This window comes from Engystomops pustulosus, chromosome 1 (genome assembly GCF_040894005.1).
Source record: "Engystomops pustulosus chromosome 1, aEngPut4.maternal, whole genome shotgun sequence".
NCBI classification, from domain to species: Eukaryota; Metazoa; Chordata; class Amphibia; order Anura; family Leptodactylidae; genus Engystomops; species Engystomops pustulosus.
Genome location: NC_092411.1, coordinates 143,426,352 through 143,444,093, shown reverse-complemented (window position 1 = coordinate 143,444,093; position 17,742 = coordinate 143,426,352). Strand labels below are relative to the sequence as shown.

The window sequence follows — 17,742 nt, the reverse complement described above, 5'->3', positions numbered from 1 at the left end:
TGCCACTATTGCACTGGACTGAGTGCCGTATTTAACATGCAAAGTCTGTCGCACGCCCCACATCAAAGGTCCAGATCAGTGCTGAACAGACGTCTAATCACTTAAGCGCTACAGCAAGATAATGTGCGACACAAACTCTCAATGGGAGACATGATCAACAATACATTATATTATTATGGTAGTAAAATAATTTTCCACTTACAGAAATACTGTAGAAATATCTGTCATGTGGGGAACCCGTTAAAAAAACGTTAACACTCATACTTGATTACAAATATGTTAACACTTAAAGGGTTTGTCAGACATTGTAGAATTTGAGGCTTTGAAATAAAGGCTAAAAAATCACCTCCCTCCTCCTTACATCTCCAGGCACATCCACCATCCAGCTGTATACTATTCTGAGCCAAACATTGCTAAGGCCAGTTATAGGCCACAGTAGTTGAAATCAGTGTGACACCAATGAAAGTGCAAGCAGGGTGAAAGTAAATGTAACAAAGCATCTAGGCTTTTAGATTGTCCATGTGGATTTAAGTCTACTTTTGTGAAAATTCCAGTAGTATTGAAGTACATTTCAAAAAGATTACAGGAGATGGGGGTACGAAAAAATAATGTAACACCCTAGTGGCATTCGCAGTATCGTTAAGTGCTCATGGACAGAACCCGTTCCATGTCAGGCAAAATTATACAGCAAAGACCCACCAGCCAAGTAGTTAAGTCAAGTACTATCAAGACTATAAGAAAGTGAAGTATTAATTGATTTATCTAACCCACATGAGGTAGCAAATTGACATTATATTTAATAGAAGTCTGTAAATGGCAACAGTATGTAAACCCTCTGGATTATTATTCTGAAGGTAAAATTGTAGTCAGGTGTCTTCAACCACATTGATGTGTGTGTGTGTAAGAAAACATGTTTCATTCAAGAACAGAGCTGTATCCAGTGTCAGACTGAGGTGCAGAGGGCCCACTGGAGGGATCAATTTGAACGTCCACCTTAGATCAGATCTTTAATGGCTGCTCTCCAGTGTCTGTCTGTGCCACTAGAGTATCAGAGGTTCCTCCATTGGGCCCAAGCTTTAACCATTGAATGAGGTCCTGCAGAAGACAAACGAACTTTGAGGCTGGTAAGGTCGATTATATAACAGTTCATGAAGGGTGAACTCCCATAATAATTTTATCTGGTAAGACAAGGAAACACAGTCAGAAACTGCTGCTATCCCTACATACATTGTACACTGGGGAGGAATTATCACAACTCTGAGGAGTGTTTTTGTACCCAAAGAGTCTCATATCTGTAAATTGCACTATTTTGGGCACCAAATGGAGCATGCCCAACTGCTTGCCAAAATTGTATGAAAAATAGCACAATGATGGACATGCAACAATCGTAAATCATCCCCATAGTATACTCACATTGGCATAACTAGAAATTGAAAAGGATTTAGATACTGAAGCCTTCTTTAACCTGTTGTATGTGCTCTTGGGGAAAAAAAAATCTTACCAGAAGTTCCGATACTTCTGCCATTTTCAGGGATACCCTATGTGTGCTTCTTATGTATTGGCCCATATCTATTAAACTGGTTGTACCAGTTATCTATCTGACTTTGCACTAGATAGAATGTCTTGGGCCCTTGCATATGTATTTAAGAAGTGTTTACGGCAGTTTTGTGCTGACAACAAAGAAAAAATGTGCAACTAAAGGGGCTTGTTATTTGGAGTTTGTGACACATTTAATACAGCAGTATTGTATATATGCATATATATGTAGGTTAATGGTGCACTTAAAAAAGGTGGTGCACACTTCCAGAGCAGTATAGGGTGCACAGTTTGCACTACTTTTGGAAAATCTGGGCCATCGTCTGGGTTTGACACATGACTTGAAATGACAGGATCGCATTATGGATTTTGGAGGCTTTCCCCATTGCTGGCTTTTTGGCACTACACTGCTATTACACATGTTGTAGTAAACTAAAACATTAGAAACCCCCTCAAAGTGACTCATTTTGAAAAGGGGTTAATTTAGGAAAACAGTAGTTACTCACTGGTAATTATGTTTCCTCGAACCACTACGGCACCAACCAGAGAGAGGGATCCCTCCCCTGGGACAGGAAACCTGAGCATAAAAAACACGCTCCTCCTCTTGACTCAGTGTTTACATAAACTTGGAAGAGCCATATCGTTAGTACATAAGAAAATATATTTCCATGTATGCGTAGTTTTGACATACACTCACCGGCCACTTTATTAGGTACACCTGTCCAACTGCTCGTTAACACTTAATTTCTAATCAGCCAATCACATGGTGGCAACTCAGTGCATTTAGGCGTGTAGACATGGTCAAGACAATCTCCTGCAGTTCAAGCCGAGCATCAGTATGGGGAAGAAAGGTGATTTGAGTGCCTTTGAACGTGGCATGGTTGTTGGTGCCAGAAGGGCTGGTCTGAGTATTTCAGAAACTGCTGATCTACTGGGATTTTCACGCACAACCATCTCTAGGATTTACAGAGAATGGTCCGAAAAAGAAAAAACATCCAGTGAGCGGCAGTTCTGTGGGCGGAAATGCCTTGTTGATGCCAGAGGCCAGAGGAGAATGGGCAGGCTGGTTCGAGCTGATAGAAAGGCAACAGTGACTCAAATCGCCACCCATTACAACCAAGGTAGGCAGAAGAGCATCTCTGAATGCACAGTCCGTCGAACTTTGAGGCAGATGGCCTACAGCAGCAGAAGACCACACCGGGTGCCACTCCTTTGAGCTAAGAACAGGAAACTGAGGCTACAATTTGCACAAGCTCATCGAAATTGGACAGTAGAAGATTGGAAAAACGTTGTCTGGTCTGATGAGTCTCGATTTCTGCTGCGACATTCGTATGGTAGGGTCAGAATTTGGCGTCAACAACATGAAAGCATGGATCCATCCTGCCTTGTATCAACGGTTCAGGCTGGTGGTGGTGGTGTCATGGTGTGGGGAATATTTTCTTGGCACTCTTTGGGCCCCTTGGTACCAATTGAGCATCGTTGCAACGCCACAGCCTAGCTGAGTATTGTTGCTGACCATGTCCATCCCTTTATGACCACAATGTAGCCAACATCTGATGGCTACTTTCAGCAGGATAATGTGCCATGTCATAAAGCTGGAATCATCTCAGACTGGTTTCTTGAACATGACAATGAGTTCACTGTACTCCAATGGCCTCCACAGTCACCAGATCTCAATCCAATAGAGCATCTTTGGGATGTGGTGGAACGGGAGATTCGCATGATGGATGTGCAGCCGACAAATCTGCGGCAACTGTGTGATGCCATCATGTCAATATGGACCAAAATCTCTGAGGAATGCTTCCAGCACCTTGTTGAATCTATGCCATGAAGAATTGAGGCAGTTCTGAAGGCAAAAGGGGGTCCAACCCGTTACAAGCATGGTGTACCTAATAAAGTGGCCGGTGAGTGTATATATGTATATATATATTTTATTTTTAAATTTTATATTTTTGTAGGAAAAACACCAAGGTGGGAATATACCATATACTACTGTTCTACCCAGCACCACTACGGCACCAATCAGAGATTTACCGAGAGAAAAACTAGGGAAAAACTACCTCTTGGGACCTATGTAAATTTGAGACTATTTTAGGGCCGAATTCAGGTTCTGGCTTTAAGATAATCCTATCCTGGAGTATAGTAAAAATAAGGAGGCCTACAAGATAACGCTGCAACCTCCCGTACCCGTTTTGCTGAGATAATGACTGTTAGAAGTACTAAAATCTGGGTTATCCATATTTATTTTTTTTACTGGCCTATAAATGATAAAAAAAAACTTCCATGTTCTTGGATAAATCCTGTAAGTGATAGCCCTTCTGCTATTTTGAAGGGTGGAAACTACCTTAGAAGAAAGGCCTTTTTTCTCCAGGATCAGCCTTTCAATAGCCATGCCGTGAGATGAAGACCCTTCAACTATGGATGACAAATATGACCTTAGTATAACAAGTCTTTTCTATCAGGAAGGATCCATGGATCCTGTCTTGAAAACCAGGCGTGGCGTGGCCAAAATGGGGCAATGAGAATGACTCTTGCCCTGTCCCGGTTTATCTTTCCCAGAGTCCTTGGAATCAGATTCATAGGGGAAAGGCATATAGCAGATGATGATAACCCCAATTGTGAGAGAAGGCATCTATTGCTAAGGGTCGATCTCTGTAATTGAGGGAGAAGAATCGCTCCACCTTAAAATTTTCTCTGCTGGCACAGAGATCTATTGTCAGAGAGCCCCACAGTTTGGTTATCATGAGGAAGACTGTCTTGTTCAGAGACCATTCCCCTTGGTGAGCAATCCTGTGACTCATCTTCCTGAACATTCTCTGAACCCTTTAGGCCTCTTCCACACTAGCGTTGCGTTTCACGTCAGGGTGCAGTGCGTGAAAAACTGACGTTTTTGGCTGCGTTTTTGTTCCATTTTTCCTTGGAGTAATTAGCGTTTTTGCGTTTTTCACGCGCGTGTAGTTAGCGTTTTTTTTGCGTTTTCGGCGCATTTTTCACGCGCGAGTCAATGGGAGAATCGAGCATTTTTCAAAGGGACCATGGTTTTGGATTAAAATGGGTTATTTAATTGAAAAATAATGTCTTCTGATAAATTGCAAACATCTGCGATCTATTCTTCACTGTTCCCCGTGTATATTATCTCCCGACAAGTTAGCAGATGTGAAGAACAGTGAAGAATAGAATAAAAACAGTGAACACAGTGAACACAGGATCATTTAAGATAAAAACACAGTGCAGAACACAGTGCAGAATAGATTACAGATGTTCGGCACATCTGCTTACTTGTCGGGAGATACGCGCGGAACGGTGCGAACAAAATAGCATGTGAAGAACAATATATATGTGTGTGAAGAACAAATTGCAGATGTTTAAATACATCTGCAATGTGTTCTTCACACATATATATTGTGTGCTGCGCGTGCAAACGAACGCAAGCACGCGCGTGCAAAACAACGCAAATGAAGAAAGACCCATTGAATACAATGGGACAGAGTGCAATGCAAGTTCTGCGCGTCAAAAACCTGATAAGCAATTTCCATAAGGTGTGGACCCCTTGTACCCTCTTGTTTGTTTATGTAGGCTGTTGCTCTGGTGTTGTCTGATCTGACTGAAACCTTCTGATTTTTTACAAGCAGAAGTGCTGCCTGTAATCCTTTTAGGCAGCCAACAATTCTTTCCCATTAGAGGATAGCTCAACCTCCTGAGGGTCCCAGCAGCCTTGAAATGTCTTGCCCTCCATGTGAGTCCCCCCCATCCCGCTGGCATCTGTAGTGATTAATTTCCCTGAATTTGAAACCCAGGGGAGACCTATTTCAAATTCTGAGATATTAATCACCAATTTAGTGATTCGAGCACTATAGCAGGGATATCTATCACCATATCTAGGAAGGCTGGACTCTTATCCCAAGACTGGAGCAGAAAATTCTGAAGCACTCTAGAACGATACTCTGCCCAAGGTACTGCAGAGATTGTTGCTACCAGACAGCCTATTAGGGACATAACCCCCCTGATAGAGATTTGGGGAGCGAATTTTAATCTGGTTATGCTCCCCTTTATCTTTTCCTGTTTCTCTGGCGGAAGAAACGACCTTTGTCATTGGGAATCTAAAAGCACCCCCAGGAAAACTTTTTGAAGGGAAGGTGCTGTGCAGGACTTTTCAAAATTTATGATCCACCCTAGGTAATCCAGGATTTTGAAAACCCTGACAACCTTGTCCTCTACCTCTTGTTCCGAGGGACCCACCAAGAGAAAGTTGTCTAAGGTATAAAAAGGCTCTGATCTTTTCTTATAAATGCTGCCATTCCTGAGATAAAAAACTCTTGGTGCTTATAACTATACCGAAAGGCAGTGCTCTGTATTGGAAATGAAAGATTTCTTGCTCTATCTGAACCGCAAATCTTAGGTTTTTTTGGTATTCTGGATGAATAGCTACATGATAATAAGCATCTGTCAGGTCTATAGACGCCATGAAACATCCTAGAAATGAACAGATTTACTGCAGATTTTAATGTTTCCATTTTGAAGCTTGGAACCCCAAGGTGTTTGTTTAAAGCTCTTAAATGTATTATTGTTCTTAAGGCCCCATTGGGTATTTTTATCCAAAAGAGAGTCAAGTAAAATCCTCGATGTTCTTCCCCTGTTGGAACTTGACACAATACCTTCGTAGAAAGGAGTGTAGCAATTTCTGACATCTTTGCTACTCCATTGTTCCCCGATGGGACTTTTGTAATTCTGAACTTTGAGGAAATGGATTCATGAAGTTCAGAAATATCCCGTGTAGGATGGACCTGAGGATCCATTCGCTGTTTGATATCTGATTCCAGGCATGGAAGAAACAAGATAGTCTTCCCCCTATCTGGGGCCTCATGTCATTGTGGGCCTGTTTGGGTTGATCCTAAGGTTGGTTAAATAGGAAACCTCTATTCTTCTATGGTGGTCTTGAAGAATTAGGATTGAGATTGAAATCTTTCTCTCTCCTAAGGACCGAAAGGATTTGCATCTGTAGGGAACAAAAGAGGAAGGAAACCCTTTTTTCTTGTCTCACACCTTTTCCAGCAGGTCATCTAAGATGGAACCAAAGAGAAAGTTACCATCACAGGGAATACCACAAAGACTACTGCTAGAGGGTATGTCTCCAGACCAGGTTTTAAGCCACAGGGCTCTCCTTGCAGAGCTGACAAGGCGGCTAAACTAGCTGAAAGTCTCAACTTATCACCTGAGGCATCTGCCAGGAATGCCTTTTGGATGTTAGCCAGCGAAACATTCAGAACTTCTCTGGGTACTTTATTCTGCGTATCTCCCCCAAGCTGATTTAACCACAATAAAACTGAGCGGGCCACATATGCTGCTTCTTTAAACAATGCTGGTTTGAATGTGGCTGTGGAGGGCTCCCAAGTTTTCTTAAGAAAACCTTCCGCTTTTCTATCCATGGGGTCTTTTAAAGAATTTATGTCCTCAAAGGGGAGGGAAGAACCATGGGACATCTTTGTAATTGAGGCAACAATCTTTGGTGGATGGCCGAGGAGGATGTCAGATTTGATTCAAAAGGATACTTCCTTTTAACTGCCCTGGGAATGAAGGACTCTTTATGAGGGTTTTGCCATTCTTTGGATATTATTGTAGAAATGGTATTGTGAATGGGAAATGTACGCTTTTTCTTTTCTGCTTACCCCTCAAACATAATGTTCTGAACCGATTTGGGTTCTTTTTTATCCCAAATTTGTCCATAGTGGCTCTAATCATTTTCAGTAAATGATCCGTGTCCTCTATTACAATTAAGGGGAGTCCTTTTTTCAGTTCCTCCTTTGAGACCGAGGAAGCCGTCTCATCCCTTATTATTTCCTCCTCCTCCGAATTTGAAAGTTCCACCTGTCTTGTGACCGCAGATGAAGGTCCTTGCAGGTCTTTATCCACTAACACAGGTCTAGGGTTAATAGTGTCTCTGACCGTCATCTGAACCTCTTCTCTGATCACAGAACGAGAAGAGTCAAGCCATGAGGAGGATTTTTCCAATACAGATTGCACAGGCATTTTATCATAATTTGATGGTTATTTTCTACCACAGACTCTACATTCCCTGTGGTGGGTTTTCTTAGTGGCTTTCTTGTGAGCCTCTTCTCCCTAGAATCATTAACACATTACCATCAGAATACCGATATAAAATAAACTGAAAAAAACTTTATGCCTCAAGGAGACACCACTTATGGGCAATACATATAATTTGTAATTAGAAAATCAGAAGAAAACTAGCTGCATAGGCCTAGAGAAGACTGAAGTTTCTCTTTACATTTTCCTGATGTGGTTTAACCACATGATGTCGCTGTTGCATTGATACCAAGTCTTACTTTGTACAGAACATAACTGAGGATAAAATCTAGAATAACTATTTCTCATATAGTTCATTTACTGTTGTACATATGTAGAGGATGAACATGTCACACAGATTAGTCTCGAAATGAAGGATCAGAAAATATTTCATTTTTAAAATGATTCATTTTTAATTTTGCCGATCAAGCGGTAGGAGGCCTGCTGCTGCCCTGCTCATGGATGACATACTTACATGATGGAAAATATGCTGAAAATAAAGTGAATTACCGCATTTTTAGTAAGATGCCACTTACTATAAGACGCACTACAGATTTTGTCTTCCAAAAAAGGAAAAATATATTTTACAATACAAGATATTACAATTAAAATATCTCTGTTGGTTGCACAAAAGCACCCCGCACACACAGATGCTACATCCATATATTTACATACACAGCACCCATAATTTATTTAGATACATATCTGATTTATTTACAGTTCCCCTAATTTATTTATAACAGCCCCCATATACATATTCCTAATTAAATTATATACAGTACTCCACATAACACTCAGACTCAGGGCTCATTCACATGGCCGTCTGCGGGGACGTACATGCGGCCGCAAATTTGCCACATGTACGTCCCCATAGACGGCAATAGCAGCATGGCGCAGGTACGGTGCCACACATGTGTGGCACCGATCCGGGCCGCACACCGCAGCAAGATAGAGCATGCTCTATCTTTCGGCGTGTGTGCGGCCGTGAGCTTCTGTTCTCTATGGAGGGAGAAGGGGTCGCCTCCTCCTCCACTCCAGCACACGACGGTATGCGTGTAAATGTACCCTCAGTTTAATTAAAATCCAGCCCCTATATACAGATCCCCATAGACAATTTATAGTGCCACTGTGCACACAGTATACAGGGCCTCCCCCCCCAGTACCTCCCCCCCACAGTACCTCCCCCCCCCCCAGTACCTCCCCCACAGTATATGCACAGCCCCCCCCCCCCGACAGTTTCATGCACAGCCTTTCCCTCCACAGTATTATGCACAGCCTTTCCCCCCACAGTATATGCACAGCCTTTCCCCCCACAGTATTACGCACAGTCTCCCATTCCTCCACAGTATTATGCACAGTCTCCCATTCCTCCACAGTATTATGCACAGTCTCCCATTCCCCCACACTATTATGCACAACCTCTGTTCTCTGTCTGTAAAGTAGGGAAGTGATTTTGTTCTTTGGTTACATTCTGTCCTTACTAGTCTGAACACTGCTTTATTCCTTTCCTGAACGTCTTATTTGATTTCCACCACTCATCTGTCTCTTGTTGTTTTCACTCCTGGTTGCAAACTGTTTAGTTATCAGAGATGGACAGAATGTTCCTCCATTCACATTTATCCCCTTCTGTCTTGTCAACTACTCTTCTCTGTTTGTATTGTCCAGTCTTTGTCTCATTGTTTGCACTATGGTGCAGGAAGGGAAACTTAAACAATTGTCAACTAAATCTTAGAGTAGGCTGGGCAACTGGGAAGAGGGCTTAGCTGTCACGGGTGACCCCGCGATCCATGTCCTGCTGTGCTGCCATGGTCCCCACTCCCCCAGGTCCATACTCACCACACCTGGCTCCAGACTCCACGTCGATCCAGTCCGAGTCCCACGCCGGCTTCCTCCAAGGCTGCTCTCCTGCTTCCTGCCGAGTCCGCACGCTCCTGATACTAGGCGTGCGCGCCTGGCTCTTCAGGAATTTAAAGGGCCAGCGTCCTCCTTATTGATGCTGGCATCAAGACTCTGCTATATAGCCTGGCAACTTCCAGCATCCCCTGACGGATCTTCATGTCCTGTTACTGAAGAGAAAGCCCTCCGTGTTCCCGAGCATTTCCAGATGCCTCTGTGTATTCTGTGATTCCCGTGTTCCGTGGTGTTCACGTGTTCCTGTGTCCTGTGTCCTGTGGCGGTCCCGGTGTCTTGTGGTATCCTGTGGCGGTCCTGGTATCCTGTGGCGGTCTTGGTAACCTGTGGCAGTCCTGGTATCCTGTGGCGGTCCGGTAATCCAGTAGCTTCCCGAGGTCCTGCCAGCCATACGAGGTCTTGCTAGCCATCTGAGGTCCTGCCAGCCATCCGAGGTCCTGCCAGCCATCCGTGGTCCTGCCAGCCATCCATGGTGCTGCCTTCCCGTGGCCCCCGTGGCCCTACCTTGGCTGCCACCGCGGGCCTAGTCGCACCCGCAGAGTGACCTGGTGACTCCCCGCTGCAACAAGACCATCCTGCTTTGTGGCGGGCTCTGGCGAAGACCAGGAGTTCACTTGGACTCCGCTCCCGGGTTGCGGCTAGTATTGTTATCCGCCGTGGTGGTCCAGGGAGTCCACTGACTATTCCCATAGACTGTGACAGTAAGATCCGGCCATGGACTCCGCCAAGGTCATGATCTCTGCAAAAGTCATGGACAGTGTCAAGGATCCATACCAGCTTCTGGGTGACCTTTCCAGCACTATTGCCCAGCAGTCCCGAGAGATTGTTGTGCAAAAAAGAACTCTTGGACAAACTTTCTGCCACCCCGCGGATTATTGCCTCTCAGCAGCAGGCTCCTGCGACTTCTCCTGTTGCTTCTGTGTACCCCAGACATGTTTTTCAGCAGCAGACTCTGGACCAGATTTTTTGATGCCTAACAAATTTGATGGCAACCCCAATTTTTGCAGGAGTTTTGTTGTCCAATGCATGTGTTCTTTCTTTGCTCACTGGAGAGGCGCTGGACTGGGCTACTCCTCTATGGGATAGTGGTGACCCAGACATGGTTACCCATACCAAGTTCCTGAGAAAAATCCAGTCTAGGTTTGAACCACCTCATGTTTGGCTACTTCTCCCCTCCTGCCTGGGCCCAGTGTCCCCAGTGACTCTGCAGTTTCCCGCTGCTGCTCCCGTGACTCCGCAGCTTCCCGCAGCTGCTCCAGTGGCTCTACAGCTTCCCACAGCAGCTCCAGTGGCTCCGCAGCTTCCCAGTGCTGCTCCAGAGACTCTGCAGCTTCCCAGTGCTGCTCCAGAGACTCCGCAGCTTCCCAGTGCTGCTCCAGAGACTCCGCCGGCCTCCCCTGAGACCACGCCGGCCCGGCTCTTCAGAAATTTAAATTGTTGCTGGCATCAAGGCTCTGCTATACAGCCTGGCGACTACCAGCATCCCCTGCCGGATCTTCATGTTCTGTTACTGAAGAGAAAGGCCTCCATGTTCCCGTCCATTTCCATACGCCTCCGTGTATTCTGTGATTCTGTGACCCCGTGTTCCGTGGTGTTCCCGTGTTTCGTGGTGTTCCCGTGTTCCTGTGTCCTGTGGCAGTCCTGGTGTCCTGTGTCGGTCCTGGTGTCATGTGGCGATCCTGGTATCCTGTGGCGGTCCTGGTATCCTGTGGTGGTCCTGGTATCCTGTAGAGTTCCGGTAATCCAGTAGCAGCCAGCCATCTGAGGTCCTGCCAGCCATCCAAGGTCCTGCTAGTCATCCAAGGTCCTGCCAGCCATCCTTGGTCCTGCCTTCCCGTGGTCCCCGTGTCCCTACCTTGGCTGCCACCGCGGGCCTAGTTGCACCCACGGAGAGACCTGGTGACTCCCCGCTGCAGCAAGACCATCCAGCTTTGCAGCGGGCTCTGCCGAAAACCAGGAGTTCACTTAGACTCCGCTCCCGGGTTGCGGCTAGTATTGTTATCCACCGTGGTGGTCCAGGGAGTCCACTGACTATTCCCATAGACTGTGAAACTTAGCCTTAGGCTTTACTGTCCTTGTCTGTTCTCTCAAAACATTGCATCAGCACGTCATCACACGTAAATCACCTCCAATAGCTTTTAGCCATGAATTGCCACAATGTATCAATTTATTAAAGGGGTTGTCCCGGTTTAAAGATTTTTTTATATATATGATTTGTGTAATTTAAATAATAAAGAACATATGCTCACCCCCTCAGTGCTAATGTTCACACGCAGAACCACTGATCATTGTCAGGCCTCACAGTTGTGGGGACGGCCCTGCTGGCCTCTGAAATCAAACAGGCAGAAAACAGGAGGTCAGTATATATCCTGTATTATTTTTTAGCCCCCTCCCCCCCCCCAGTCAAAAATCTTTAAACCTGGACAACCCATATAACATGCTAATTTGATGGGAGTTTATCCCAGTGGTGAACATCCTTAAACTTTTATCCTGCATTAAAAATTTAGATATAAAAAAATGTTTATTGCAAAGAAAATCATATGTACAGTGTAAACATTCACAAGAAACTACAGCCAAAAGTTGATCTTATTGTGCACTTTTGTAATTTATTTATTGAATTACCAGCAAAAATCATGATACACATAAGGACTGTGCTGTAGATTCACAGTGATAGCATTAGATGCACTTATGTTAAAAAGTTTGGCATGTGAGCCAACACTGTTTAGCTACGTCCCTGCCATCTCCTGTCAAGACATAAAATAAGCTTGACGTGGAAGTAAAATGGTGTGGGATAGATAGCAGGTTTTCTAAGCCACTAATTGCTAAATGTGTGTATTAATTTTTTCCCTACAGTCTGAAACTTTCCATCGTCCTAAGAAAACACTTAAATATTTGTTCACATGAAAGAGTCACTATCGTTTGTTTTTGAGGATCACAGCATAACCTTGTCACATATTGAATATAAATGATGTGCACATCAACTTGGATTCTCACATTTTTAGCTGTTCTAGTAGAAAACACATCATTTGTAAGGACAGTGTGTATTTTTCTCAGCTCTGGCTGATAAGCAAGAAAAAGAAACAAAAGGCCACAACTATGCACTCAAAATGAAAAGTCTCCGGGACACATTTACTAAAAACAGTGCCAACTGCACTATGTGTAATGTGCAGACGGCACCAGATTCTGGATTTGTGGTGCATGTTCTTCACGAATCTGGCACTCCCTGCACTTTATTTGGTGCAACTTTAACATGGGGCGTGCAAAAAACACTTGTGTCATACTTTGCATGATAAGTGTAGCACATGGTCTGACTGTGCACCGGAATTCCCATTTCAATGACAATATTTGTGTCGCGTGAAGAATAGCGCAGCTACAACACAAGATTGTCGCAAGCAACACAAATGTGACACAGGCATTTCTTAAATACATGTTCAAGCAGTTTGCACTGAAAACAACGTGCAAAGTCCGCCAGGAAAGCACCTTAGTTACTGTGGGCCTACGTGTTTTAATAAGCACAAATTGGAACATAGGTTCAGCCTTGTCAAAGACCCAGAAAAAAAACATGCACTAAATGTCCTGACTAAAGATAAATGACACTCAATGACAAACCCCAGTCTGCTCTGTACCTCTAGATAACTACCAGAAAAACTTTTCCAGGTGGTCTTTGTTTACAAAATATGACATTCTATGGCCAATGCCAATGTGCAAAAGTCAGCTGTTAACAATGCCGCCACGCCACGCATTCTGCATGCAGCTTGCAATACGTAACACTGGTTGGCTGATCTGGCTGCCAGCCAAGTTCTAGCCAATCAGTGTTAGGTTTGCTTCCTCACTGATCACTCAGAATGCCTTCCCATCATCCACCAAGTGATCTGTTGGAGGAGGAGAGAGAAGGAGTGAATCGTGGAACTAGTCAGTAGTGGAGTCGGTACATTATTAGTTAGTACTACTAAATTGTGCCACTGCCACTGTGCCAGCCACATGCTTGCCTTGGGCTAATATGTAAGTAGGATATTTGAAACTAACAATAAATGTAAAGTATAAAATAAAAGTAGGTGTTTAACATCAACCCTAAAACGTGAATCTCTCCATTCCACCTATAACTCAGGGCCTCCCACCCAAAATAAAAAAGGAAGGTGCTCTTTGAGTTATGGGTGGCATGGACAATTATGGGTTTATGAGTTGCTCATATTGCGCCCTCAGACAGTTATAAGCCCTCTGTGTACATTACCCCCAAACTCTAAAATCACTGCATGTATTATCCCTGCACTGTGACATCACTGTGGGTATCATCCCTGTAATGAGATATCACTGTGAGTATTATGAGGTTCTACAGAAGATGATGTGCATTCAGCAGCTGTGGTGTACTGTGAAGTTCTGCAGAAGAAGAACCTATTAAAAACAAAGTTTAGATATTGCGAGAGCAATATTCCTTTTCGCTTACATTCTCCTCTCAAAAATCTGACTATAAATGATGATAACTACTGTCGTTTCATCTTGGCCCTTCTAGAATTGTAACCTTGAAAGAAAAGCTGTCTCTGAATAGCATTGTAAAAGAAGCATTTTGCCTTTAGGCATGTGGTAACACGGTCCCAAAGTGGAAAGACATTTTAGAGAAGCAATTGTTGATGTTGTCCAGCAAGGAATGGTTGTATGGCTATTTGTCAACAAAGCAAAGCTCATTATTTTACAGTAAGAAAGAATATTCACAATTGGAAAACATTCAGCATTCACATCCACTTCTGCAATATCCAGGAGGGGGCATCATAGAAAATAAACCTCATGGTCAGATCCTGCAGTAGTCAAAGAAATTGAAAAAACTGTCATATCACAGCTTATAAACACCTCGAAATGATAAATGTCCAGCTTTTTGACAATAGAATAAGAAATAGACTGAATTAGAAATAGACGAGCATGACTTGCTTGCAATGGTTGCCAGTAGAAAGCCTCTTCTTTCTTAAAAGAATATGGGTGCACAGATTGGGGCAGATTTACTTACCCGGTCCATTCGCAATCCAGCGCGTTCTCTGTAGTGGATTCGGGTCCGGCCGGGATTCACTAAGGTAGTTCCTACGACGTCCACCAGGTGGCACTGCTGCGCTGAAGTCGGCGATTTTACCGAATCCGTCGGGTTTTCGTTCGGCCACGCACCCCCATTTCCGTAGCGTGCATGCCAGCGCCAGGCGCCACAATCCAATCGCGTGCGCCAAAATACCAGGGCAATTCAGGGAAAATCGGCGCAAATCAGAAATATTCGGGTAACACGTCGGAAAAACGCGAACATTTCCTGTAGACATCACGAAAACACGAAATCACAACCCCCACCCCCCCCCCACACACACACACATACATACATATTTGGTATTTCCGCGACCGTAACAATCTGTACAATCAATCAGTAACATTATTGGATCCACTTGGTGAATACCGTAAAAAAAATGACCAAAAAAAAGTTGTGTGCCGAAATGGTACCACTGAAAAGGGCAACTCAACACGTAAAAAAAAAGCCCTAAACCAGCTCTGTCAATCAAAAATTATTAAAGCTATGTCTCCAAAAAGATGGGGATAAGAAAATAAATTAGATTTTCTCTATATTAGTTTTTCTTCAGTAAAATTGTAAAAATATATTAAAAACTATATAATTGATGTATCACCATAATCGTAGTAATCTATAGAATTAAGATAATATATTATTTTTATGGTGCAGTGTACGGTCCCAAAAAATACAAAAGAAAGGAACCAAAATTGACAATTTTCTCTTCCTCCATACATTCAAGATTCAAAATTTTATCAATAAGCTAATGACTAGAGATGAGCGAGCACTAAAATGCTCGGGTGCTCGTTACTCGAGCCGAACATTTCCAGATGTTCGAGTGCTCGTTTCGAGTAACGAGCCCCATTGAAGTCAATGGGAGACCCGAGCATTTTTCAAAGGGACCATGGTTCGGGAATAAAATGTGTTAATTAATTTAAAAAGAATGTCTTCTGATAAGTTAGCAGATGTATGCAAACATCTGCAATCTATTCTTCACTGTTCCGCGCGTATATTATCTCCCGACAAGTTAGCAGATGTGAAGAACAGTGAAGAATAGAATAAAAACAGTGAACACAGGATCATTTAAGTGAAAAACACAGTGAAGAATAGATTGCAGATGTTCGGCACATCTGCTTACTTGTCGGGAGATACGCTGTCTCCGTGCCCCGCTGTCTCCGTGCCCCGCTGTCTCCATGCCCCGCTGTCTCCGTGCCCCGCTGTCTCCGTGCCCCACTGTCTCCGTGCCCCGCTGTCTCTGTGCCCCGCTGTCTCCGTGCCCAGCTGTTTCCGTGCCCAGCTGTTTCCGTGCCCCGCTCTCTCCGTGCCCCGCTCTCTCCGTGCCCCGCTCTCTCCGTGCCCCGCTGTCTCCATGCCCCGCTGTCTCCGTGCCCCGCTCTCTCCGTGCCCCGCTCTCTCCGTGCCCAGCTGTCTCCATGCCCCGCTCTCTCCGTGCCCCGCTCTCTCCGTGCCCCGCTGTCTCCGTGCCCCGATGTCTCCGTGCCCCGCTGTCTCTGTGCCCCGCTGTCTCCGTGCCCCGCTGTCTCTGTGCCCCGCTGTCTCTGTGCCCCGCTGTCTCCGTGCCCCGATGTCTCCGTGCCCCGATGTCTCCGTGCTGCCGCTGCCCCATGTCTTCGTGCTGCTCCCCGGTGTCTCTGTGCTGCTTCCCGGTGTCTCTGTGCTGCTCCCCGGTGTCTCTGTCCTGCTCACCGTGTTCTGCAATGTCTTCTTCACACATATATATTGTTCTTCACATACTATTTTGTTCGCACGGTTCCGCGCGTATCTTCCGACAAGTAAGCAGATGTGCCGAACATCTGTAATCTATTCTTCACTGTGTTCTTTACTGTGTTTTTCACTTAAATGATCCTGTGTTCACTGTATTCACTGTTTTTATTCTATTCTTCATTGTTCTTCACTGTGTTTTTTTAATTAAATGCTCGATCTCGAGCAGGGGAAATACTCGTCCGAGCAACGAGCCGTCTCGAGTACCTTAATGCTCGAACGAGCATCAAGCTCGGACGAGCATGTTCGCTCATCTCTACTAATGACCCATTAAAATGAAGTATTTGTAAAGTGCCACTAATGTCACAGAAATGTCACTGATGTGTCCAAATTTCCAAAAATATAAAGATTGAATAGCCATTAAAAAGTGACTATGCCAATCTGCTCTGAATGGCGCAGCTTCCCTTTAATGCCCTGGTGTGTGCCCATACAGTAGGTCATCACCACATATGTGGTATTGTTATACTCAGGAGAGAATGGGTATCAAACTTTGTGGAGCGTTTTGGTATTTTATCCACCGAGAATTTGTACATTTTTTTGAAAAACAGAAATATTAAAATGTCTAAACTGCACACAATTGTTTTAACCCCTGTCAAACAATTAAATGGTTAACAAACTTCATAAAAGTTGTTTACATATGTTGAGGGGTGTATTTTCTATAACGGGTTAATTTATGGGGTTTTACCATTATTTAAGCCTCTTAAGGTGACTTGAAATCTGAGCAGGACCCTAAAAAGTATGATTTTGCATTTTTTATGAAAATGTGAAAAATCGCACCTAAAGTTCAAAGCTCCATAACATCTTACAATAATGAGAGGATGCATAAAAAACCATGTCAATAAATTCAGACATTCGGTAAATGTTAGTTATCAAGTTTTATTGCTTTTATGATTTTTTTCATAAATAAACGCAAAACATCACCAAAATGTTTTCACTAACATGAAGGACAAAGTATCACGAGAAAACAATTTCAAAATCACTTGGATATGTTAAAGCATTCCAAAGTTCTTACCACTTATAGTGACACATGTCAGATTTGAAAAAATGGGCCATGTCAGGAAGGTGAAAAGTGGCTTCTGCGGTGAGGGGGTAAAGCCGGATTTGGATACAAAAAAATTTCACAATCTTTAAACATCCCAAGGAGCACTGTGCAAGCGATCATTTTGAAATTGAATATGCTCAAAGCGGAGTTCTGCCCATGGGCAGTAGCTCCAGCTTCAGAGCCAAGATAGCACAGCCGCCGGCCTGCATTCTCCGCATGCATCGTAAGGCTAGGTCGTGGTCGGGGACAGGCAGGAGGTCGAGGCAGACAGCACAGGGTCGGAGTCAGGGACGTAGTGGAAGATCAGGACGGGCAGCAATGGGAAATCAGGATAATCGCACAGGGCATCAGACAA

At 44.2% G+C, this 17,742-nt stretch overlaps 1 long non-coding RNA gene across 2 annotated transcripts in view; it reads right to left on the bottom strand.

Moving 5' to 3' along the window:
- LOC140089861 (uncharacterized) overlaps positions 1 to 17,742 on the bottom strand; it is a 75,589-nt gene that overhangs the window by 29,093 nt on the left and 28,754 nt on the right. For both annotated transcript variants that reach the window (XR_011850063.1, XR_011850064.1), the window contains exon 3: positions 11,778 to 11,856. This is a non-coding gene — a long non-coding RNA (uncharacterized lncRNA). The remainder of the gene's footprint in view (positions 1 to 11,777; positions 11,857 to 17,742) is intronic.